Source organism: Rhyacophila brunnea, unplaced genomic scaffold (genome assembly GCF_057557595.1).
Source record: "Rhyacophila brunnea isolate RB1 unplaced genomic scaffold, BYU_Rbru_1.0 scaffold_41, whole genome shotgun sequence".
Lineage (NCBI taxonomy): Eukaryota > Metazoa > Arthropoda > Insecta > Trichoptera > Rhyacophilidae > Rhyacophila > Rhyacophila brunnea.
Window position 1 is genome coordinate 339,510 of NW_028233078.1, and position 27,040 is coordinate 366,549.

At 26.9% G+C, this 27,040-nt stretch overlaps 1 pseudogene; it reads right to left on the minus strand.

Moving 5' to 3' along the window:
* Positions 1–1,253: 1,253 nt before the first annotated feature.
* On the minus strand, positions 1,254–2,783 carry LOC147066667 (uncharacterized; annotated as a pseudogene).
* Positions 2,784–27,040: the final 24,257 nt, after the last annotated feature.

The window sequence follows — 27,040 nt, forward strand, 5'->3', positions numbered from 1 at the left end:
GGTGTGGTGACGTAATTGGTGAGTTTGGTTTAATGTGATATAATCGTACAAACCGCAAAAAAAAATAAATTTACTCAAATGTGAAATACCTGCAAAGGTGCGATCTGTCAAAACTAGAAAGTAAAACCACAACATAATAATAATCAGAAGAAAAATTAAGAGGTTGCTGTGTAAGAAGCCAAAAACGTGCCTCGAACATTGAATGAAGCCCACTCTGTTCAACAGAAATATGGGCAAGTGTGGAGCGGTGGTAGCATAATTAAAAGCGACGGAAAGAAGATAGAACACAACTCTCCATATCGACCACCGCATGGTAAAAGAAGTCTTCGTTCAGGCAGATCAAACTAGCTACTGGAAATATGAAGGAATACGCGCGGGGGTGTATCAAAAAAGCAAAAGTATATAATAGTCATAAGCGAATAAACAGAAAAGAAGGATTTATTCTATTAAATAAATAAAAAATTTGATTCGTCTCAAATTGTATTTTTGGGTCAATTTAGTTTTTATCACTTAAATTATAGGTAAAACTTTAGATTGCTCTATAGAACCGATTCGGCTACTATTTTTTCAATCTCTAACCTTACGACCCCCGTTATTTTTTTAAAATCGCTATAAGTTATTAATATAGATTTCAATATTGATTCTATATATGCTCTGCTTCGGTTGCTATTCCTAAATTATAATAGACGAATTTATGGTGATTTGTAATCACACCTTCCCATTTCAAGACGATATTACAAATATGTTTTTGCATGGGGTAAGTAAGTTAATTTCTGATATACAGATTTGTTCTCTTTAGAATTATTCCTTCCCAATTCAAGAAGATGTTACAAATATGTTTTTGCATGGGTTAAGTAAGTTAATTTCTGATATACAGATTTGTTCTCTTTAGAATTATTCCTTCCCAATTCAAGACGATTTTACAAATATGTTTTTGCATGGGGTAAGTAAGTTAATTTCTCTTATGCAGATTTATTCTCTTTATAATTATTCAAAGCCATTTTGAATATGTTAAAACGCAATTTTTAAGAAGATTTGCTTACCAGTCAATATAATTTTCACGAATTGGAATTTCAGATTTTCCAGAAAAAATTTTAGTTTTAAGGATCATATAATGAGATTCTTTTTTTAGGTGTGAAAATTTTTCTTTTGATGAACGATAGGATTTCATTAAATAGTGATAAAATATAAGAAGAACAATTTTTAAAATATTTTCTAATTCAAATGAAAAAAAAAGCCTTTAATATATCTTTTTACGCTTGCTCAGTAACAGTTGTATCATTTTCGTTATCTTCTTTTTTCGTAGATGATTTTTTCCCCTTTATAACATGAAATTCATCCAAAACATCCCCTGGTATTCTATTCAGCATTTCACGAGGAAATATTCTCAGCAATTTCCATGCGATTTCTAAGGACTCTTCCAAGGATCTATTCTCCATACCTTGGCTCACAAATTCTCTCTCAAACCTTTCAAGAAATTCAATACTCAGTTTATCTTCAACACTAAGACTTTCTTCACCAACTACAGCTTTCATCGCCACGGCATCCTTGCCTATAGCATATTTTGCATAAAGTTGATTGCTTACATCCCCCATATCGCGTCTCTGTTTTCCAATTGCACTTTTCATCAACCTACTAAGTGAGGGGAGAACATTTATAGGGGGGTAAATCTGCCTATTGTGAAGGGCTCTATCGACATAAATCTGACCTTCTGTGATATAACCCGTAAGATCTGGAATCGGATGAGTAATGTCATCATTTGGCATAGTAAGAATAGGAATCTGTGTAATACTTCCTTCCCTTCCTTTGAGTCGTCCCGCACGCTCATAAAGCGTGCTAAGATCCGTGTACATATAACCGGGATATCCTCTTCTTCCAGGAACTTCCTCGCGCGCAGCACTCACTTCGCGAAGAGCATCCGCGTATGAAGACATATCGGTCATTATGACAAGGACATGTCTTCCAGTTTCATAAGCTAAATATTCAGCGGCTGTGAGTGCAAGGCGAGGTGTAATTATTCTTTCAATTGTTGGATCATTTGCAAGATTCAAGTAAAGAACGGTTCTTTCAAGACTGCCTGTTTCTTCAAACGAAGATCGAAAGAAGTTAGCTGTCTCCATATTTACACCCATTGCAGCAAACACAATAGCGAATTTGTCACCACTATCTTCAACTTTTGTATCATCACCATCATCGGTTTTTTCATCCTTTACTAAATCTGTTGCCTCATCAGCCACTTTCTTACATACATGTTTTTTAACAAGGCACGCTTGACGACAAATCTGTGCAGCAACTTCGTTGTGAGGCAGACCGCTTCCACTAAATATCGGAATCTTTTGACCACGAGCCACACTGCTCATAAGATCGATTGTGGATATTCCGGTCTGTATCATCTGTTCTGGATAAATACGGCAATTTGGATTGATGGGCATACCTTGAATATCGAGATAATCTTTTGCAATTATCGGTGGTCCATCATCGATAACTTTTCCACTTCCATCAAAAACTCGCCCGAGAATATCTTCTGTTACAGCCATCTTCAATGTGTGTCCACTGAATTCAACTACAGTGTTTGCATCTATCGATGATGTACCTTCAAAAACTTGTACTACTGCTCGTCTCCCACATATCTCAAGTACCTGTCCTGTTCTCTTTGTTCCATCGGGGAGAATCAATGTCACTATCTCTGCGAATTGAAGTGCTCCAATGTCATCTAGTATGACAAGTGGCCCATTTATTCCTGTTATCTTTTTGTATGAAAGCGAAGGTTCTAAAGTAAACATTTTAGATTGTGATGGGTTTATATAATAATAATCAAATTTACGGTGTTCTTTAAATGGTGTTTGTGTTTTGGAATGGATTTATCAAAAAAAATTGGTTGAATAATGAAACATATGGCAAAAAAAAGCAATGTTTTATAAATTTAATTGGCTATTGAGTCACCTTAAATTGGTTTTAAATATTTAATTTACATTCTATGAAAAATCATATTAATAAAAAAAACTTAAAATCAAAGATACTAGCCTTTTAATAATCTTTGAGAAGTATATCAAACTGTATTTATCATATATATACAATAGTTTAGATTATTTTTCTGTCGGCATGGCATAATTAAAAAATCTAATCCCCCAAACGAGGGTATGTTAGTATATTCAAGAGAATTTCTTTAAATAAACCAATTAAAACAGGATAGTACAAACTTGGTAGAACTGAGCTAATTAACAGGATCGTTATAAGTATGTTTAATAATTTTGTATAATATGAAAAAATAATCAGTTTACCAAATATAGATTTTGTATAAACATGGTTTACATTAAACTATGGATCTTGACAATATATTTATCTATAAAATAATTTATTCTGCCTTTTCTTTGCTAAACTGTTGATTATTTTTATTTCGAAATACTGGTATTTTTTTTGACAATCAGAAGTAAGATACATAAATTTATAATAAAAAATGCCTGTTTAATGATTTCTACGTAGCCAATCGATTTTAATCATTTACTTAGTCTTTAAATTTTGTATTATAAACTAGATTCAAGTTGAAAAAGATTCATAGCAATAATATAATACTATTTCTATATATAAATTGTTTCAATGTTTAAAAACTGTTGTAATATATTTGATTGATATTAAAAAATGTTTTATTTACAGCATACTTAAAATAGTAAATATATTACTTAGAAATAATGCGTCAATAGAATTTTAACATCGTCGTTTTTTTTGGCGGGTATAATAACAAAAATAAACACCAAAATATATTAAAAATAAAAGTAGCTATAAAGTTTTACAATTTTATGGCTTTAGTAATTTTAAAATTTTACTAATTTAGTTTTGAGCTCTATTATGAATCTAGTTGAAGATAAAATATTTTATGAATACACATTTTTTTGATCTATTTTAAAACATCATCTTCACTTTAAAAAAATACCGGAGAAAATAAAGCTTAAAATATTTTTATATATCATAAAACCATATAGAAAATTAAATATCCTCTTTTTTATGTGTGCTTTAAACTTTGTAATCATGATATTTTTAAATATAATATTCCAGTAATAAACTTCAAGTATATTTCATCATTGTGTTTTAATTAGTCGATAAATTACAAATTTTTTATTATCACATACCAAAACGATGGATTTTCGCTTAAATTACATAAATAACATTATTTAAGTTCTTTATATTTATTAGTAACACCAGTAAAATTTATTGTACTTAAGGAATTTCTCGCAGATCCATAATATTTGTCTTGGAATCAATTATGTTAATCAAATATTTTATTTTTTTGATGCAGGCTTGTGCCCAGCATAAGAGAAACTGTGTTTCTAGTTATTAAAGCGCACAGCGTATGATGGAACAGATTACGGTGGCTAATTTAGTGAAATAAAGAGTTGCTTTTTGCTGCTTCAAACTAGATTTATATGTTGATTTCATTTTGAAATTTCAATAAACAATAATTTTCACCTTAGATAAAATTTAACTGAATATAAGTTTTCATGTAGAATTATATTGATACAAATATATGAGTGCATATAATTACCCGCGGGTATCATTAAAATTGTTGCATTAAAAGAAAAATATCATAATATGCATAATTTAGGGTAAAAAAGACAAGTCTTTAAAATTCATTATAAAAAGTAATATTTTTTTGGTTTTTTGACAGATAAGTGGTGTTATTTTTATATAAGTTGGCTATGGCATATTTTAAAATGAAAACCATAACAATGCAACACTAAATGATATTTTTATGTCTAAAGACAAAAACACAAACGAAAAAACCACACAAAAAATTTCTTTTGGTAAATAAAAAAAGTAACAGCCGGTTTTTCATTCTAAAATATATAAATACCAAAACTAGACTATCGGATTTTAAAGCTAATAATATTTGGTTTTTTTACTAATTTAATATACAGAATTTCTAAGCGCCAGAGATAATGTCTAAGAATAGATAAAGACTGTCGGCGTAAAGATTCAGAATTGTAAATAAAATCAAATAAATATAATAGTCAGTGTGTTTTAAATATCTGATTATTCTTCAACCCCATTCATTTTTTATTAAAAAGAAAAAACATATATCTATTTCTTTTTTTCGTGTAGATTTTTTGTTCTATTACATATTTTACTATTTTTTTAAAGTTGAATTTTTAGGTAACTGTATAAATACTTTCTTAATGATTAAGTCGTCTTAATTATTCCTCAGAATATCTTTATAATTTTCTTATTAATCATATTTATATTTCATTTTTCAATTTTCTATGTAGAATATTATCTCGATAGATAAATATAGATACTCTATTGGTAATTAGTGCATAATATAAATTTATTTTGTTTTCAATTAAGTTGACAAAAATTTTTCTTGATCAATATTACTATACAGCATTAACAAACCCATTGAGGCAAAGTAACACAACATTTTAAAATATTTATAAATATAATTGTTAATTGTTAAAATAAAATTCATATCACTTTTTTTTCTTGTATAAAATACAAAGTCAAATATTTAGTCAAACAAAAAAATATTTATAAGAATTATGCGATTTTTTGTTTTTTACATATAATGCGGAATTAAAAAATGGGTCTAGAAAAATGAATTTTATTCTAATTCTGTAAATTTTTGAATTCTTTTATATTGTACAGAGTTATATAGTCAAATACATATATGTAATATGTATTTTTAACATATTATGTGATTTTTCTTTTTTTTCATGGGTTTGGTTCTAATTTATAATGTTATCTTGAAAAAGTGATTTTTACGAATCTAAACTTTGTATATTGCCAGCATTTGAAAGTATTTATATGTTTAATGAAATTTTATTACAAGAAAAACTAACATGCACGAATATAAGGCTTCAGAATTTAATATAAATCTGTATCTTCTATAGAAAATACACTTATTAACTTGCTAATTTTTCTTTAAATCAAAAAAACAAACCTCATGTTACATAATATTAAACTAATAATAAGCGCAAATTATAAGTTTTCATGTAAACAACAAACGCGGTCGTATACAAATGTACGATATTTGAGTTTATTAGAAATCATTTTAAAAATATTATCAGAATATGCAATGCCAGATTTCGCGACATTTTTTTTGTGGCTTGATAAATGTTTAAATCTCTATTTAATGTTTTTTATATTATAATTGATTCGAAGTTAATGTTTCCACCAAAGAATTTATCGTGGAATAATATTCATATAAAATAGTGGAGTGCATAAAATTGAAAACTCGTTTTAATCTTTGTTCTTTACCATGTATTTATTCGGCTGAAACCCCTGATTTCTCAATAGAAATATTTGACGTATATCAGTTTTCAATTTCATGATGTTTACGTCCTCTTATGCATCTTCTCGTTTCAAAAGCGAAATAAAATATATGTGGTTTTAATAAAATTATATATTGTTAAGTGTAAAATATACGGCATGAGTTTCCCAAATGATCGCTCGCTTTGAAACTCGCCAGGCGCATATGGTCTTAACTGCTCAGATCTGACGAATCCCTGTGATTTTTCATGGATATGGCCGAAATTGAATCGAGAAAAGATATTTACTAAATTATACGGATAATTAATAAACCTGACTATTATGGAAAATTGTGTGATAATTATAAAAAATGTGATTTTCCATTACATATAAAGATTATTAAGATAGAATTGATCGATCAGTGTATGGTCTAAGAATAGAAAAATCAAAGAGAAAATACTAGCAAGAATTAAAGAAAAATGCAAAAATTATTTGATATAGATGAAAAGATTCTGTTTTTCAAGTTTCAAAATGCAAGATAGAAATAAGTTGTGAGTTTTTTCAAAAAAAAAGACAGAATATTTCAACAATAGATGAGAAAAAAGACGGGAGAATACATGAAAGCTTGAAAACGAGGAATTAAAAGAATAAGCGAGAAGTTAGAGAAATCATATAATAGCCAATAAAAAAATGATTAATACATTAGACCAATAAAAAATTTACTAAACGTAATAATCTTGTTGAGAAAGATACAACAAATTAAGAACCATTAAAAACTTTTCAGCAAACACAAGAATCTAAAATATGTATTATTTTACACGCAAAAGAAATATTATTTGTATGAATTAGAAAAATAAGACTGGCTCAAAACTACATTTATACTTGAGGGTAGAGTTTATATTTGTAACTCAATGGTAATAGGGTTTGTTAAATATCACATATGTTTCAAAGAGTAATGTGTACAATTCTAGGTATCGTAAGGTTGAAAGGTATTAAGCTATATTTAGATAATATAATTACATACCATTAAATAAGAACAGAATCAAGTTTAATGATTGAGCTTCTAGAATTACTAAAAAAAAACTTAGAAGACAACGAAAGAAAATTTAATCGTTTAATAAGAACATAAGCTCTAGGAGTGGCAAACAATAAAAATAAAATTTGGGTAATCTAAGAAAAGCCAGAAAACATTAGCGAATACATAAAAGAGAGAAATATAAAGGATGTAATGCAGTTACCTCTACTTAAAAATCTGTTATGACTTTTTTAAAAAATTATAAAAATTATTAATGTATTTGACAAAAATCTAAGAATGGCTGCGAAATATGATAGTGACAAAAACAAAATAATCGCAAGTTTTTTTTTCTAAACCAGTATATTATTAGTATAAAAGAGCTGTATTCGTAAGACTAAAAGGGTGTGTTTGTTCTTTAAACAGATGCACAAAACACTGGAGTTGGTATAGTCCTTACACTAGTTCATAAAAAAGAAGTGAGGCCGATTGAGTGGGCCAATTTAGGATCAAATACCCGTCAAGATACGATATTGAATTATAGAAAATAAATTCTTGCTGTTTTAGCGCTATAAATAGGTTTATGTATGAACATAGTGCTATAAATTCAAGTAAACTTTGGATCATCAAGCATTGGGGCATATAATTTGCCGACTCAGCTTTAGGAATAATAGATCAACAGGTGGATATAAAATTTTCAAATAATATATTTTATAATAGACTATAATAAGCCAGAGAAATTGAAAGAAGAAGACGCATTAGCAGTATGAATATTAAAGAATATAAGATAAGTATTTTACATTGCTTCTTTATAAAAATTTCGTTAAAACGATTGCAAATATAATATAAGATGAATTGTGAAATAAAGTATTGGCAGATGAAATCTTATAAATAGGAATACTACCTGAAAAAGAAATAAGAGTTCGTTTAATCATAAAATTCAAGATGCAAAACATAAAATGTAGTTTCTAGCTTTTGCTATATATTAAAAAAAATATTAGAATATGGTTAAAAAGACTCTGGAAAACAGTATAGAGAGATGAAAGGTGTATAGTGTATCAGCTAGAAAAATACAAAAACATGCACATCATATCTAAGGATCAAAAAATTAGAGAAATTTTGGTTTCTTTTTTTTCATATAAAAAAAAGATTGTCTCATACTTTTATATCGATTCTGTGACAATATTAAAACTTGCAGAGGTCATTAAAAGTAAAAATTGGAAGTAAGTTATACGAAAACCAACGATTGGTTTGTAAATAATCACCTATACATGGGATAAACATAAAATTTCTGAATCATGATTTTTAATAATTTTTGATAAATAAGGTGATTGGTCATCATCGCACAAAGGTAGAATCCTACAAAAGCTATAAACATTGAAAAGACTAACAATAGCACTAAGACTTAAATACTGAAACTGCCGGGCTAGATATAGAATTGAAGTTGAAATATGTTATCGATAGATACAATGATACACTGCATACATTAATAGAATTTTAATCATTGGAAGCATGGAAAAAATAAGATTACAATTTTTTTATGGCCGAAAATAGTTGATACTGTAAGAAAGTGATTATGAAAGGAAAAAAAAGGAAATATTGAAACTAGGGGAAAGGTTAGAATAAGCAAACAAAACAATCAAAAAGGAATTATAAAACGATTTGAAAAACGGTGTGAGGTACTAGAAATCATTAAATAGAAAGGGCTCTGTGATTCTTATATAGTTAGGAGAGAGAATATTAAACTGCGAAAACAATTATTCATTGATGGATTTAACTCATGAGGGGAATTCATGCATCATAATGTATAAAAAATATGTTAATTTAACATCACATATTATATAGATTGTGTATACGCGCTTTTTTGTGCAAAATATAGCTCTTCTGCTATTTACCTTGTTATCATATGTTTACTAAGATAATAAATGTAAAAAAGAACTTTATTTTATAGGAAACTTACATTTTTATTATTTCTATACGCCTTTTGAGCTATACAATATTAATTTATTTGGAGTAAAATGTCTAAGAATACTTTAATGGATAGTGCTTTGCAGTATTTTGAATCTCATATAAATAAAAAGCATCTGGAATATTAAAATATGGACAATTGTAAGGAAACTGTCAAGAGCATCGAAAATAATTGTAAAATATTGCTACAAAAAAATTCCAATTTTGATTTTTATGCTTATTATAATAAAAAAAGCCAATAATTTTTGTGATAATAAAGGGTAAAATATTGCGAAAACATAATGATCAATTCTTGTCAATAAAATTTTATACCCATCTGGGAAAGCTATATTAGGCTGATAATAATATCTCACATTATCATTTATATAGGAGAATGTTTCGAAAAAACTAATTCGTAAGAATTATCAGCGGAAAATTGCTTTTTTTAAAAATAATAACAAAAACAAAATTTTTTAAGAATATTATATTAATTCCTTGACCTTTTGTTTAAAAGTTACATAATCACTGATTGATTTAAAATAAGCCGATCTTGAAAAAAATTTAGGAAAAAACATTGTGGATAAATCACTTTTTCTATTTATCAGCTCTATTAAATGCATTATCGTCCAATTTTAAAGGGGGCTATTTATTTTAAACCATATGATATCTTATTATTTTGACCCTATAAAAAAAATAAATACAATTTGGCGTTATATGTTTATGCCTAGATAGGTATGCATATTTTTAAAAAATATTGATTTATAGCCACGTTTTTCCCCTTATTTTTAGAATAAATATACACATTTAATTTTTGAATTCCAATTTATCTTTATTTTAAATATATTTAACTAAATCAAATAGTAATTTTCCTTGTTCTGTTTCGTGCATATTATATGATTTAAAAAAACATATATTTATCTAGTTTTTTATTTCTTACTTGTATGACATTTAAACCATTACTATTTTTTTTTTCCTCTGTGTTTGTATGAATAACAGTAACCCTATCAAACAAAGAAAAAACATAGTTTACAATATTTGTTATAAATTAGGTTTTTTACACATTTTTCTTTGAGTCTTCCATCCATTCGTATTTATAAAAAAACGTGAACATCTATTTACGCTTTATCATAGAAATTTTTGTGATCTCTTTTTTTTTTACAAACATGCGATTTTTTTCTATATATTTTTCTAAAGTCGCCTATACACCCTAAAACGATGTCCCAGATTGCACTATATGTATGTTTCCTCCTAAATCTAAAATAATTTATTGGACTATTTATTCTTGTTACTCATATTTTACCTGGGCTGCACACATTCATCTAGCGCATTTAGTGATATTATTTGAACTACATCCAAATCCTTATACAATTACGTAGATTTTATCTTAAACTCCAGAGTATAAAATGAAGCTTAAGAATTTTTCTTGTCAATTATATCACAGTTAATGCCCTGCAGTTAAATTTCTCACCAATACACTGTACTGTACCAAATACCACCATATACCTAAATTTCAAAGATTTTGCTATTATTATTTTTTAAAGATTATTCATCGCTTCTGTTACACTCGTTCATGGTATAAATAACCCTTAAATAATCCAATTTATTGGTCCTTAACCAAATATTTTATGTAATTTATCAAATTTATATGTCGGAAAATTTTTATGCCCGGAAATTATAAAAGCAGGCATTTTTGACATTGAAATTTTTACTTACAACTATCATAACCTTTTTTATTAAATTTTTTTTAGAAGGAATAATAATTTACTATAAACTAGATTATCTTTTACTAAGAAGCATTATGAAGCGAGCCGATCACTGATACCGAGCTTCAATAAATATTATAAATGTGCCGGGAGCATGTATCCATTATATTGATCATAACGCTAAGTTTAGCTATTATCAATATTAAATTAATATTCTCTCTCATTATTAATACCCATATGAAATACAGTATCATGTTCCACAAATCTATAGTTATTACATCTTCAATTATATAAGACAGATAAATTCATATATAAAGAAAAGAATCTCATAAGATTGAGAATTGAACCTAAATACAGAATTAACCGAACCATTAATTTAAATTATAAAGTTTCTAAAGAAATATAGACTAGGTACAGTCATTCGGGGTATTAAGAACCAAAGGAATTATGTGCTGAATTGCAAATGTTTTATTTTAGGGGTAAACTATTCATTACAATTTTCTTTTTTTTTCACAAGAACAATTTTCATTATTTCTCGTGGGCACAGTGTAATAATAACTTTCGGCTATTTTCACCTCTCTGAAGTTTTCTTCAGTATCTCTCCTCCGTTCAGACTTATTAATTCAAGGATATTTCTCAATCCCGAGTTTTTATTCATGCCGCAGTTTGGTTAGTTACTTCGATTTATTTCAGATACTTTTTATGATATTGTGTTACAACACCATCTCCTTTTATAATAATGGAAAATTTTTGTCTTGCTCGGATATATTAATGACAGTTCGGATGCTAGCTGACCATACTTTCTTAATTTTTCGATTTCAACTATGTTTATGTTTCTAATACTAGCCAACCATTTTCTATGAGAGTGATACAGTTCTTATTATAACATGTATAAAAATATCAGCTCTGTCGTTTGATAATTTTATATCGGTTCTAATTCTTGTATCTGCGTACTGAATTACAAAATACAAATTTATCTAGATCTTTATTTTATCTCTTAATGGAGAAAAACTTGTGTAATTTATAAATAAGTTATATGTAAATATCTATAAATTATAATATTACAAAACACTTGAACTCATCTCATCGGAGATAAGAAGAGCAGTTGATGAAGATAGAGGTAAGGCGCCAAAAGATGTGCAAAAGGGTTGCGCGATGCTCCCAATGTACTGACTACGTCTCAATAGATGGAATTATTAAAAAGAAACTTAACCCATAAATTAAATATATATTATGGGGTTTAAATCTAAGAAAAGGTAAGAGCATACAGGAGTGCACTCACACTTCAAAAAAACATGAACAAATATTATTTATGTGAAGAAAAGCTGTTGATGAGAATATATCAGAGGAAAATGAAAAGAGATAAATTAAGGATTTTTTCGATATATCTAATTAGAAAGCCACGTCTTAGATAATAAAAATAGAAGTTAGTGCAAAACTTAAACCATTTATAAAAATAAAAATAAACACAAGCAGATGAGCACAAAGAGCAAACTTATTATAGTTTTCATGTGATGGGATATTCCCAGATTTGTTGTCATTATTGGACTAGATATAAACCTTTTTTTTAAACTAAAATATTTGGTCTGTTATATTCATTCTTTCAAAAATTTTGTAAATATTTTTGTTCTAATTTAAAATGAATTTTTTTATAATATTCGTAAATTTCATATAAGCTCATTAAAATCAAAGCTCGAGCTTTAATAATTACCGTATAAAATTGCAGTTTACAATATTTGCAAAAAAATTAAACTTTTATGATTTGAAAACAACATATATGAATGTAAAAAATTATGAGATTTCATTTTATTTATTACAGTATATTACAATAAGATAAATAACTACAGGTTAAACTATAATTTAGAGCCCAAATCTTTGCGTAAAATTAAATATGAGATATAATATATATATTAAAAAAATGGGGGATAAAGAAAAAACAGGAGAGGAGAACTACAAAGATGAACATTCAAAAACCGATCCTGTAACGATAATCTCAACAGACAACTTGCCTGAAACTCACACGACCACACGCAATTATTCCATATGTTATAACATGGGACGGTGTGGTTACACGATATCATAGAAGGTACCTGAAGGAACTAGAGGTCACGAACCAGGTTGAGGCATATATTCAGACATTGGGATTGAGAAAAACTCTTGAATTAATAGGTCTCGAAAGAAGGAGGGGTATTGAAGAAGGCTTTGGAGAGGAGAAGATAGCCGAAAGTATAAATACACTGTGTGTACAGAGTATCAAGCAAGCTGTGCCTGAGAACAAAAACTAAAATTACGACTATAAATATAGCCCATAAATAAAAATTACTAATATATATTTAAGATAATTGAATTTAAAAAAACAATTACTTTTTTTCCTATTATTAATAAATTCAAATAATTTTTTAGACGGTAATAGATTCAGGTGTATGTTATTCGAAAAAAAACAATTTATTAGATATAAAAAGTATATTAAAAGTCTAAATACTAAATACTATCGTGACTTTCCTGAGTTTAAAAGGATTTAGCAGATTTCTTGTCCATTATTTTATATTGGTACCAAAATTCAAAGCATCCAATAAATTATTAAGATTTAAACCAAATAATTTATTCTGTTATAATTTTCGATAAAAAAATTCAAATTTGCGAAGTGAATATAAATAAACAGAAATAAAGTCAAAACCAATAATACTATTTTTAATGTACATCGTATGATTAAATATAATGAATCAATTATCTTTTAATTTAAAGAATTCAATAAAAGAAGATCTAAAATTCTTGTTCAAAAATAGCGCAATCTTTTTCTTGCCAGCCCATGCGCTAAACAGCCCATCCAGTCCATCAAACTTGATTATAGTTAACCTCCTAACTTTACTAAAATCGAGATCCAATTCGGAAAATTCAACAAAATCACCTTCTAATAACTTAAGTGTGTCCTTTTTGGATAATTGAATGAAACTACCGTTGTATTGTAATTTTTCCATGATACCAGGTGCTATTCGAATACTAATATCACTATCTTTCTCCAATTTATTAATTGAAAAGGCTTTACACCCTGCAGATATTATTTTACAGGCTTTAGGCGTGTTTTTAAGTATGCTAACCACGATCTTAGATGCCAAGTTCATGCTATATAAAAATTCAGATTGTGATACCAGATCATAATTTAGTGGTTGATTGATGGTTTCTTCTATTCTTTTCTTCATATCATCGCTTACCAAATAAAAATCACTATCTTTTGGATTTTTTCGGATCAGCATCCCAACATTACAATTGTTATCCATTTCATCATTTTCATTTTGGAGGTTTACTTCCGCCACATAGTTATTTTCATTTGTTTTTAAAGATGCATATAAACACACGTTGCCTTCATTTTTTTCTATGGCCCCCATACTTAGTGAAACATTTTTATCAGAATCTGGTCTATTTAAATTGAGACTTATTTCACAAAAATCCTTTTCCACAACGCCTGTAGAAATATTTTGATTTTTAGGCGTATTTGTATTTTTCTTTTTTCGTAAAATAGCAATAAAAAACCCACCCGTATCTTGGTCTTGTGGAAGTATACGAACACACTTACTCAAACTCTGAATTTTTGGGTTCGGAAACATCCAATCATTAGTTTCTGTATTTTCGACATGTGGATCCCATTTTTCCAATCCATTTCTCACCTTTAACCCAATTATTTCAGGAGCTTCAACGAGTTCACAGTTAAGTTTAAGAAGGGCTCGTTGCACAACACACTCATTTTCTATAGGATTGAATGAACATGTTGAATAAACCACCAGTCCTTCGTTTTTTAACAATTTTATAGCACGACTCAATATTTCGTATTGTGTTTTAAATAGACCCAGAGCATTATTAAGTTTCCATTTGCTCAAAACAATACTATTTTTTCTAATAGTCCCATCACCTGAACATGGCACATCACAAAGAATACGATCAAAAAAAATTACACCATTTTCATCACGCAAAGTTGGATAAAAACGAGCATCATTATTGGTAACTATGATGTTTTCAAAGGCATACTTATTAGTATGTTTTTTTAAAACACCTAATCTTTTTAAGTTACTGTCATTGCTTATCAGCATTCCATCACGCAATCTTTCTATTATCTGTGTTGTTTTTGATCCTGGTGCTGCACACATATCAAAAACAGCATGATCGGGTTGTACGTTTAGATAAATCACAGGAAGCATACTGGCTATTTCTTGTCGATAGACTCGGCCTATGTCTGCAAAATTTATTATTAGTTTGCGTAGCTCGGAATCTTTATAATCAGATTTGTCGCATTGGTAGACTTTATGGTCTTTTATATAGGTTATTCTTTTAAAAATGGAACATTTTTCCATCAACGAATCTATAATGGGATCACTTATTCGGAATGTAAAAGGGAGTGGCTGTTTTAAAACTTGTTTGAATTGAACGAATTCTTCTTTGCTTAGATCCAAATTTTTTTTATAATATGAATCAAATTCAGCTTCTCCTCGTTGTAGCATTTATGGGATCAATATTTTATAAACTTAAATTGAAAATAAATATGGATGGCTTAAATGAAATGACTAGATAATTCTTAAATTGTAATTAGAGACATTATTTTTACCAATCTAAAATTCAAAAAAAAATCAAAATGCTGGAATGTATTGATTATTAATTACAGTATTAGTATTCTACATAAAAATGTCGAAATTAATCATTAAAGTTATTTGTAATGAATTTATGTTTATTTATATTACCTTTAGGAAGCTCGCTTTAGATTTATATGAACTATAGCTTAACTGCTGCACTCTCTGTGGTACACCTCCAGCACTTCTTGTTACATGTAATCACTGTGGATTGGGCCCTTTCTCATAGATGGCAGTCATTATGTGAAGAAAACGGGTTCTGTCTACTTTTCATCGCTAAGGTATACAAGCTACAACCACATTTGAACTTACATATATCCTTGCTGAACGGAATAGGTTCTTTTCCTATATTGGAGGCACATTTCAATGGCTTATGCTGCAATTTTCTATTTCTCATGGCTTGTCAATATTTTATATGGTTTATTACTGCCCGCCCCCTTTGGGTATTTTTCTTTAGAATAAATTCGTTTGACGACATATTGGGGTAGTTGGGTGTTTAACCCGCGACTACTCATATGAGCACCGACTTGTAAACCATACCACCCCTTTGTAATGGAAATATTTTATTTATCTAAAAGGAAATATTAATAAATGGTAAGCTAATTTATTTTTATTTATGGATTAATTTTGGTAATGTAATTTTAGATATTCTCTTCAAGCATAACTTGATTGATCTCTTGTGGGAAAATCACATCTATAAACTTGGATATATGCGCTTCTTTACATCTTCTTCGATACCTTTTTCAAGATATATTTATTCAAACGTTTTCCCCAATCCTATAGTTTGAAATTATGCCTTGATTTGATTTGTGGCTTCTACTTCATTCTGGTTCCTTTTAGTATATTGTGTTATCACCCCATCTATATTGCGACAAAATCGAATATGTCGCAAATAATCAATGATTTTTTATTTATGGGCTAAGTTTCTTTTTATAAATTCAATCTATTGAGGCGTAGTCAGCCCATTAGGAATATTGCACAACACCTTGATGTATATTTTGAATTCTTCCCCTGATCTATCTTCAAGAACTGCTCTTCTTCTCTCAAATGAGATGAGTTCAAGTGTCTTGCAAGACAAGATTAAAAATCATTTATCGTAAAAATGAGGCCTATATGCAAGTATATTTATATATTATTTTCTTTAAAATAGCCAAAAAATTTTATTCATTACATCTGAATAGTATTTCATATAAAAAACTGCAAGATGATCTGTGATATTTTCATGCACCAATAAAAATTTCAATAATATCTCATTTATAATGATTTATACCTTTTTCTCAAAATATTTTACAAATTGTGGTTAGATCGACATCCTAATTATTTTATATTCGAATAATTGATTCGCAATTGTTTCATAATTTTAAAAAGTGTCACGCACAAAATATTGATGCTTTTTGAATGGATAAGTAGATGAAAGAACTTTAAATTTTAAATATTTAAAATCAACACAATTCATTCAAAATATGCGTGAATCATAATGTTTAGTTTTTTATTCTAAAAATGACAAATTTTAATAAATAAAACCCAATATATTGTATTGTTTTAGAAAAAGAAGCATTAAATGATTTTTTCCTTATTTTAAGAAATTTGCAATTCTGTAACATCGAAATAATCTTTTAGTCTAGATAAAAACCAATTTTAATTGATATTTTGTTATTAAAAGATTTTTTTCTTAAATAAAATTATAAGTTTTTGCCTCTGACAATTCGCCACCTTTTTGGAATAAAACTATTCTTTCATATTCTTCTTTTTGTGTTCACAATATTTTTCTTCCCCCCGACATCTATCGAGGCGTGGTATATTAATCATAACTTCTTTTTAGGTCGCATTAATATAAATGAATCAAAATATAAACTTTTTTGTGTTTTTTTACAAGTTTTACCAAGTTCACATATAATTTATAGCGATATAAAATCTTATGTGTGTTTATTGTGTGAGAAATCCCATATTCATATAATTTTATGCTTCTTGTGACGGAATTTGGTGGAATTTCTCCTAATTCTTTATTTTTCATGATAGAAACGCTAATGATTGAAAATATTTGTGAAGTTTAATCATATTAAAAGAAAAACCTTTAAAATTTGATCATAAAACCCAAATACGGTTTAATTATGAATTGATAAGATTTATGTTTCAAAGAAAATTTGGCTTTGAAAGATACTGTAAATGCAGAAGAAACACACTCAAGATAATTTCTAAAATAACTAAAATGTGTAATTAAGTACAGAGACTAGAATAATACAGACATTATATTATGACATGCCTATCAGATGTTTTTGCGTATTCAAAATGATAAATTGATCACATAAATAGGACTAGAAACAACAGATATGATTATCCTGGCTCATGTTGAAATGAAATGGTATTCAAATATGATTTATTAGCGAACCACATCACCCTAATTTACAAATAATAAATACGAATTTTAAAATTAAAAATAACAGGTGATATTGTGGTCACAAGATACAATAAGCAGTATATTAAGAAGTTGGGAATTTAAACTGCAAAAGAATACGCACAGGCAATAGGATCGAAGAAAACCTTGAATTCATAAGTCTTAATTAAAGAATATGCGTCACGATAAATTGTTTAGATGATTGAACAGAAAGATTTATTAACCAAAAATGTTTCCAGGTATTCAATTTCTTTTATACAAATCAAAATAGCTTATGTACAATCAATTTATAAATAAATTACGACTTTTCTTTTTGTAATCAAAATGTTTTTCGTTTCTACATGACATGTACACTTTTTGTTATTTTAAAATTATATCTTTGATTATTTTTGCTTTTTGTAAGTTTATTTTGTAACATGAATTTTTTTCTTATATAATTCATTTTTATTACATTTTTGTCGCGTATAAATTTCTTTACCTTTACAATTTATGTTCGATCGATTTATTCTTCTTAACTTTAGGTTTAAGTGCTGCATAGGCTTATTTGTGCTGATTCATCAAAAAAGAATTTAAGAACAAATTTTTCGTTTAATGTAAAGACAACCCTTATGAAGCAACCTTAATCGAAGACTTTTACTCTTTATGGATTCAAATATATGATATAATGTAGCGATATATACTGTTACTCAATCAATAAGTCTTTTTATATGGGGTGAACTTTTTAGTTATAGCATATTATGAATATTACAATAACAAAATTGGCCATTGTGTTGTGGTTTCTTTGGTTTTACAGGATTATATACTAAAAAATTTAATACTTTATTTCCCCTATACATATTTATCTACAATTTTCATACGAATAGATGATAACTTATTATTATGTTGAAATTTCTACCATTTATAATGTTTTATTTTTTTTTTATTACCCCTTTTTTATTATTATGTTAGAGAGTTGAAAAATTTTAAATAAAAAAAGCAACTTGTGTTAACTCAAGTAGATCCGACACAAATCATTTAGTAACATTAACCAGACATATATAATTAATTTAGGCATACATGGGGTTATTTGTATATTTTTTTGGATATATTTAACTAGCAGACAAAAGAATGACTATAGATTAAAATAAATGAAAATAAAAAAAAGATTACGTTTTTATGTATTTATGGTTTTTAAAATGTTTAATAATTTTTTTTGTCTGTGATAGCACCAGATTTATAAATTTTTTAAATGTTTACCGAATTTATTCATAGAAAATCTTTTAGTTCACATTTAAATATTTTAAAAAGTCTAATTACTAGTAGAACAATATTAGTTATGGATAAAACATATTAAATATGCAATACCATTTTCTTAAGACACCTTTATATACCTATTCGTTAAAGAGCTCCTGTAAAACTTTCACTATATATTATTTTTTTATTAAATCTACAAAAATAAACAGTCAACAAGCAAAACAAATATTTAGATTATAGAAAATTTTTATTTATACCATTCCCAGTTTTTTTTTAATATCCCAAAAATAATAAGGGATATATTATTTTTTTTATTAAATCTACAAAAATAAACAGTCAACAAGCAAAACAAATATTTAGATTATAGAAAATTTTTATTTATACCATTCCCAGTTTTTTTTTAATATCCCAAAAATAATAAGGGATATATTATTTTTTTATTAAATCTACAAAAATAAACAGTCATTAAGCAAAAAAAATATTTATATTAAAGAAAATTTTTATTTATACCATTCCCAGTTTTTTTTTTAATATTCCAAAAATAATGAGGGATATTAAGAAAAGCCTCGATTCTTTCTAAAGAATAATTTTGCTTATCATGTAAATTTTACAAATTTTCAATCCATCACTTTTGTACTTTTATATAATTTTTTAGATGATTTTGCTTATCCAATGACAGAAATCCTTTTCACTAGCTAATTTTCTACTAATTTTATTTTTATTTTTACTTTGGTATTTTCAGTCGCCAAAACAATTACAAATACTATAGAAATATGATGATTATTCTATATTTTTTTGGAAACCAAATTAAGTGATTCGTTTTGATTCTTTATATTTAATCAAAATACATTTATATATCCATTGCTTTTGTATTCATTTGAATATTTTTTTATTCAAAAATATGTTCGTGTATAAATTAGAAACTTGTTATAATCAATTTTTTTTGATTTAAATCATTAAGTATTTCGTATTCTAGCGTGCTTACAATATTTCCTACAGTAAGATGTATATAAAAAAAAGTAAATACTATTTTTAAGATAAATGTAAAGATCTTTGTAATCCATCATTTATATATAATCAAATTTTCGATCACGGTTTTATATATTTGTATGTTTACTCTACAAACACGATTTACGTGTATAATATTGATTTTTCAAAGAAAATATGTTAGTTCATAAACCACAATTTACGATGTAAGTTTTAGATTTTCATGATCAAATTTATGGACAAACCAATTCCAATCAAGTATATTTTTTTAGATATAGGCATAAAACTGATTTACTTTACCGTATAACATTTACTAAGATGCAACAAAAAATATCACCGGGCCAGTATTTAAGCCGTAATATTAGTTAAGTGAATTCATAAAATATTATAATATAAAGAGGGTTCATATAATCTAATAAACCTTTAGAAAAAATATGATTAACAGTATTTTATTTAGATGTTTTTTGTCATATTAGAAGCAGTGTTGCTTTCTTTGCAGTGTAAAAAATTTGCTTTTTTTTTGCAAAATGTAACATATACTTTATTAACTATTTTATTTCGAGGCTAACTCGAATATTATTAACTGTGAAAGATCGTTAAGATCTCAAAGATAAAATCAAACACATACATCCCGAATACATAGAAGATTTAAGATGAAAATTATAATTTTTTCATACATTTTTAAGCAAAATTCTATAAATAAATGCATTTATTCACATGTTAAATTTTTTTTTCGTGTATTTTATCAAATCAATACCGAGATGTCACAGGTATTTGGGCATCAAAATACAAGCAGCGTCTCAATTATTTATTACATCATCCAATTTTTTAATCCATTCCAAACTTACTAGAATTATGTATTTATTGTTAAACGCTTTATGTTGAAATAAGCCCAAATATAACACTTTTATATAGTATTTTTATTAAACTGCATCACTGTGTCTGATTAAGACCGGAAAAATTTATAAATGGTAAGAAATATCATTAATTTTTTCGGTAACCTAAATAGAATCTAAAATGCTAAAAGAAGTTTAGATTTAATCTTATAGGGCTTTTTCGCGGTAGAATATAAAGAATTAATGGACATAATGTTTAAAACTTGATCGCGTAATATTATAAGACATATACATAGGAAATACTGTGTCTTAATAAAATTATGAAAATTAATAATTGCTGAAAAATATTTTACGCTCCAAAATTATTCAGTTAAACAAATAAAGGAATCTTCTAAATGATGATTTTCGAATTAAAAGGCCACATAATTTCTATGAGTATTCAATCAAAATAATTACCTTCAATATTTAATAAAATGGGAGAGCTCAGACAATTTCTACATTAGTTGTCTGAACTATTGTATAATTTTCTCACTATAAAAATAAATTTAATAGATACCTTTATGTTTGTATGATTTTGACTGCTTCAGTATACATCATACTACTAAATTTTAAATACAATATTTTAATATAATCCGTATATAAGTTCTCGAATTTTTAAAAAAACATCTAAAAGAAACCCACAGGGCCATTCATGCCTAGATAAAAAGAAACATAGGTGCGTTTATGAACATAAAAAAGTAAAAATATATAAGGCATAATTTAAGAACACATATGGAAGTAAAGTTATAATACCATCATATAATAATAAACAAATAATTTAATAATATTAAATTTTTATTTAGATGGTTATAAGTCATACCACATTGGTTCGACGCAATTTTTTATCGATTGTATGTAAACTAAATGATAAAAATCCTTATTATTTTTCATGATATCGCGCTTTCTGATCATTAAAATTCTCTGAATTCATAACGAGCGATACTTTCAATATTAACATTTTTTTACACAATTAAAACAAATTTTTGGTGTACTTGCACGTTTGTATTTATAATGCAGTATCATACACAAGGTATCAAGGCTCGGCAATAAATTTAATTACTTATATTGCAACATTTTTTCCCTTTTAAATATTTTAATCTTCTTCAAGCTATCTCAGCACATCAAAAACCATGCAAAGATGAATATAACAAATCTTACATAACATTTAATTTATTTTTATTCTATTATTATTATACTTTCGAATAAATATCATAATGGGTAATTTTTTGATTTACTTTATTAACAATTTTCATGTTTTAAAGTTTTGAAAGCCTTTTTAGTAATAGTATTGCATATTTAGACATTCGATGACACACAAAATAGGAATGCATTGGATGAAAATATAATGATAATATTGAAACTAAAAATATTGCGCTGTTGTTATTATATTCTTTGAGAAATATACTGATTATTAATTGGTTTTTTAAAAAAAAATTGATATCAATGAGATAATTTAGTAACTTAAGTGTGATTATTATGAAATTTATATAATTTTAATGAAGATAAGAATAGTGTTTGCCCTAGACTATGCTTGAAGGATGGTTTTGTACAAGTGAAATACCAGTATTCTTTTTTATCAAATTTTTTCTAAACTGATTCTTTTCATATGCATTCTTACTTAATCACGATTTAAATTGTTTTATTACTCATTATAAGCATGAAACAAGATGATTTCGCGTGTAAAATTTTAACATTATGTATATTAAAACAAAAAATGGGCTAAAATTTTGTAATGGATGTAAAAATACATAATAAACATTCCCTTAAAATCAACCGTTAAAGGTCCAATAATATATAACTATAGTATATTTAGTTTGACAATACCTTTATGAGCGAGTATATGTATTTAAAACGCCATAAATTTTTATTATAACAAGATTTGAATAAAAAAAGAGGAAACACAATAAATTAAGGGAATCAAGAAAATTTTTTTTAAAAATGCTGTAAAATGCATTTTACTATTATATATTTTGAATTTAAGACTTTTCTTGATTATAAGGATTATGTGTGACAATCCAACATTAACATTCTATATATACAAAAAAACTTCAAAAAGCAGGCTTTCATGATTTTAAAATAATACAAAGGATTCTTAAAACGGTTAGATTTTGATAATTTCGTATATGAAATGCCTAGTTTCTTCGATATTTTACAGAGCAGTAGAATTTAAAATTAAAATATTTATATCATGCATTTGATGTCAATTAACATGAATAAATTTTTAAGATTTATATTATCTTTCAATAATTATAATCTACCAGAATATGATCAGAGTAAAATATTATAGTGTAGTTTTTATTTTTATTCGTCGGTAAAGCAAATTTATTTATAATTCACTTGATATTTTTAAAAAAATTGTAGAACACGAATCATATTTTCTATGTATAAAAGGTTCTAAATTAGAGATATTTACCATACAATAAGTCTTCTTTTTTACACCCTTGAATCTTATTTTTGTTCGATTTAAATTAATTATAAAAATCCTCTAAACTTACAATACCTTTCATTTTAACCCTAAAAAAATATAATTTTGAGGCCAAATCTACAGTTATTATTTTTACTTTCATTCTTTTGTGCAAGATGAGGTCATTGTATCAACACACAATAAATATAATAAATATAATAAATATAATAAATATAATAAAAATCAGATAACATAGCCTTCATCAGCATTTATAAAGTAGGTTTTTTGTATTTTATCTCTATAATTTTGTTTGAACGTTATCAATCATTATTGCCATGTTTTTTTATGATATTGTGATCATTGTATGTTTTTAATCCGGTAAAGGTATTTCTGATTTAAATTATACAATAGATAGACATTTTAGGCGCTTTTTGTTTTGACTAAATGGTTTTGGCAATATAATTTTCATTGATATTCATATTATTTTTTTATTTACGAGACCATTTCTTTTTTAGCCTTTTATAAATGTTTAATCAAAACCTTTATTGCTCTGCAGAACATATTTGGCTGATACTTCTTTTCACCTCATCATATTTACAAAATTTTCCGATACATCTTTTCTGTCAAGACTTATGAGTTCAAGTGTCTCCTCAATCCTATTTTTCATGCGTATGCTTTCGCTTCGGTTGGCATTCCTGGACCCCCTAAATACATAGCTAATGGTATTTTTTAACTACATCATCCCAAGTTATTACGTATCAAAGTATTCGAGCTCTATATTTGCAAAATAAAGATGAGATCATTTTCTAATAGATTGTATTTTCTTGGCTTCTTTTTTTCAATATTCGTCAAATTATTAATACTGTTATTCTTATTTCTATTAGCGTGATCAAGTTTTTCTTTTTATTGTGCACGAAAATGTCTGACTGATCATATGACAATTTAAAATCCGTTTTGTTTCTTGTATCCACCTTGATTTCCGCAATTTCGTTTTCAATTACTTCTTGAATCGTGTGTTTATAATTTTTTAAAGTTGTATTTTCTTGAGAGCATGTATGCATGCTTTTACGACTTCGTTCTGTTTTCGTGTATATTCATCGTCTAGCGCTTTTAAACATCGCTTTCTAGATGATCTACTGCTTTATATGCTTATCTACAATGTTGACATATCGACTTTTCTTCAAGGAACATATTTCTATCCTCTATGAAGCAGAATCTTGCTTCTTATTTTAACATAACTTTTCCGATTTTAAACCATCTTGAAAATCAGGCTATTTTAATCACTTGGTTGTTATAGATATATAAAAAATATTGATGCAGTTTTTTATCTTTTATTTTACACATTAAACTTTCTTTCAGCTTCAACTAAATAGATATTTCGGATCGATTGTCGTGGTTTTATTTGGTCATTAAGTATTCGTTTATTGATTTTAAGTTTGTTTTATTCACCTCTTTCATTTTGTAAATATGTGCTATTCTTTGTGATATTTCTTTATCGGTGGTAAGCGTCTAATTCAGATGAAAAGGCATTTTATCCGATAATATTAAACTTTTTAGTTCTCTAATATGTTATCTCTTTTAAAATAAATCCTTTTTTTGCTGATTTTAATTGAATAGATTCTTCCAACAAAACCTTCCTTATCCGATCATCTATTTTAGCTAAGTCGTTTAATTCTCATTGAAGAACGCCTATATGGTAGTTTATTGGTGAAATTGCGTGCTCGTTAAATTATTTTGTATAGTTATTGAATTAGAGGTAATTTTTGATCTGATTTTCTATTCTCAATAAAATTTCATCATATATTTTGGCAAATGTTTCATCTTTTAATACTGATCTGCTATCTTCTAATATACCGATGATTTATATCCAACAAAAGCTTTATTAGATTAGCATTTCACACAACCAAAACCATTTGCTATAGACTATGATAAATTTATTTCTAGTCCTAAGCAATTGATAACTCGCTGTTACTTCTAACTTTTTTTTTTCGGTTTTCTGGGCCTTTGGTCACAAGCTTTAGATCATCAATAAATAGGAAGCGATTTGTACTATAGGAATATTCATCCAATGGTATATGTACAAAAGAGAATTTTTTGTTAAGTATTCTACTTAATGGATCCATGTACAGGAAAAATAGAAGTATTGATAGACTGTCACCTTGCAGTATCCGTCGCATCATGATTTTGTTATATTTTTATTTATTGTTATACCAGCTGAAATTCCAATTATATAGTTATCACACCTATAAACCAATATAAATACTCTATTAAGTTTTACCAATACAACCATTAGATGGTTATGAACGGTTGTATTATAGGATTTCCATACATCATTCCATGTGATGCAGAGTTTATTGCGATATTTTGGGCATATATAACAATTTACTTGTAAAATTATTTACAAATATCAAAGATATGAAAAAATGCGAAACTCTTTAATTTCCAATATAAATATTTCCTATGAAACTTACTAATAATTTTGCTTTCAATAATTTTTTCTTGGGCAAATATATGGGTAATAAGGAATTTTAAAGCTTTCGAGGACCATTGAATTTTTTTTTACAAAATATCGATTGAAAAAAAATAATGAAGTACGGAAATATATTTCATGGATAAAAAATAATTCGAAATTTTTATGATGAAAAGAAAACTTTAATCAATCATGAATTTTTAAAAAACAAGAATATGGAGGCAAAAACTAAATTTAAATCAAACGCAAAATTTAAATTTATTTTCAGGATAAAAATAGCGTATTAGAGTTTTATACTTTATAAATTCTATAAATAGAATTTGTTTAAAATATTGTTTCCTGAGTTATACGAATCAGATACAATCAACGAATATTTATGGTTTAATGGGTATGAAAACGAGAGACCTATATATTTACTACTCTAGAAGCTTAATTTATGATTAAAATATTGTTTTTTTCGTGTTAGATTATATTTTTTCCACACAATAAATATTTATGTTTTTTCTTAGACCAACGGAAACATTTGTTATATATTGAATTTAGCAATATATATTAAACGATTATATATCATATTTTTATTATTAAACCCAAATGACACCCCAACCAGGTAAAAGCAAAAGGCTGTGGCTGAGAGATACAACTCGCCCATATGATACAAATTCCTTTGGCTTCAATCATACTCGATTACCAGTAACTACATAAGGTTTCACCCACAAAAAAAAGTTCAGACTGTGAAATTTGACTATATTGCATCAATTTTCAGCTTTCTAATCATCCTGCTATTAACCATCGTAGCGCTTAGAACACAGTTTCATGCTTGCATTGGCGGGTGTAGTATGCACGATTCATATCCGTGCCACCTTTTATGATTTCTTTCAAATGATTTTATTTCATACAACACATTATTCTAAAAAAATATTTTATGCTATAAAGCTGAACCTTTTCGAGCAATAAGAAACCCTTTGATTTGGATTTCCAAATATTTTATGTTCAAAATAGTCTTTTAACAGTATTTTAAGATAGATTAAAACAAAACAATGTCTGAGAATGTATACTTAGGAAATATCCATCTAAAATTAGAGATAAATTATGAAGTATACGATAAGATATAATTGGGTGACCTAACTTGTATTTTATATAATAAAATGTTGTTAT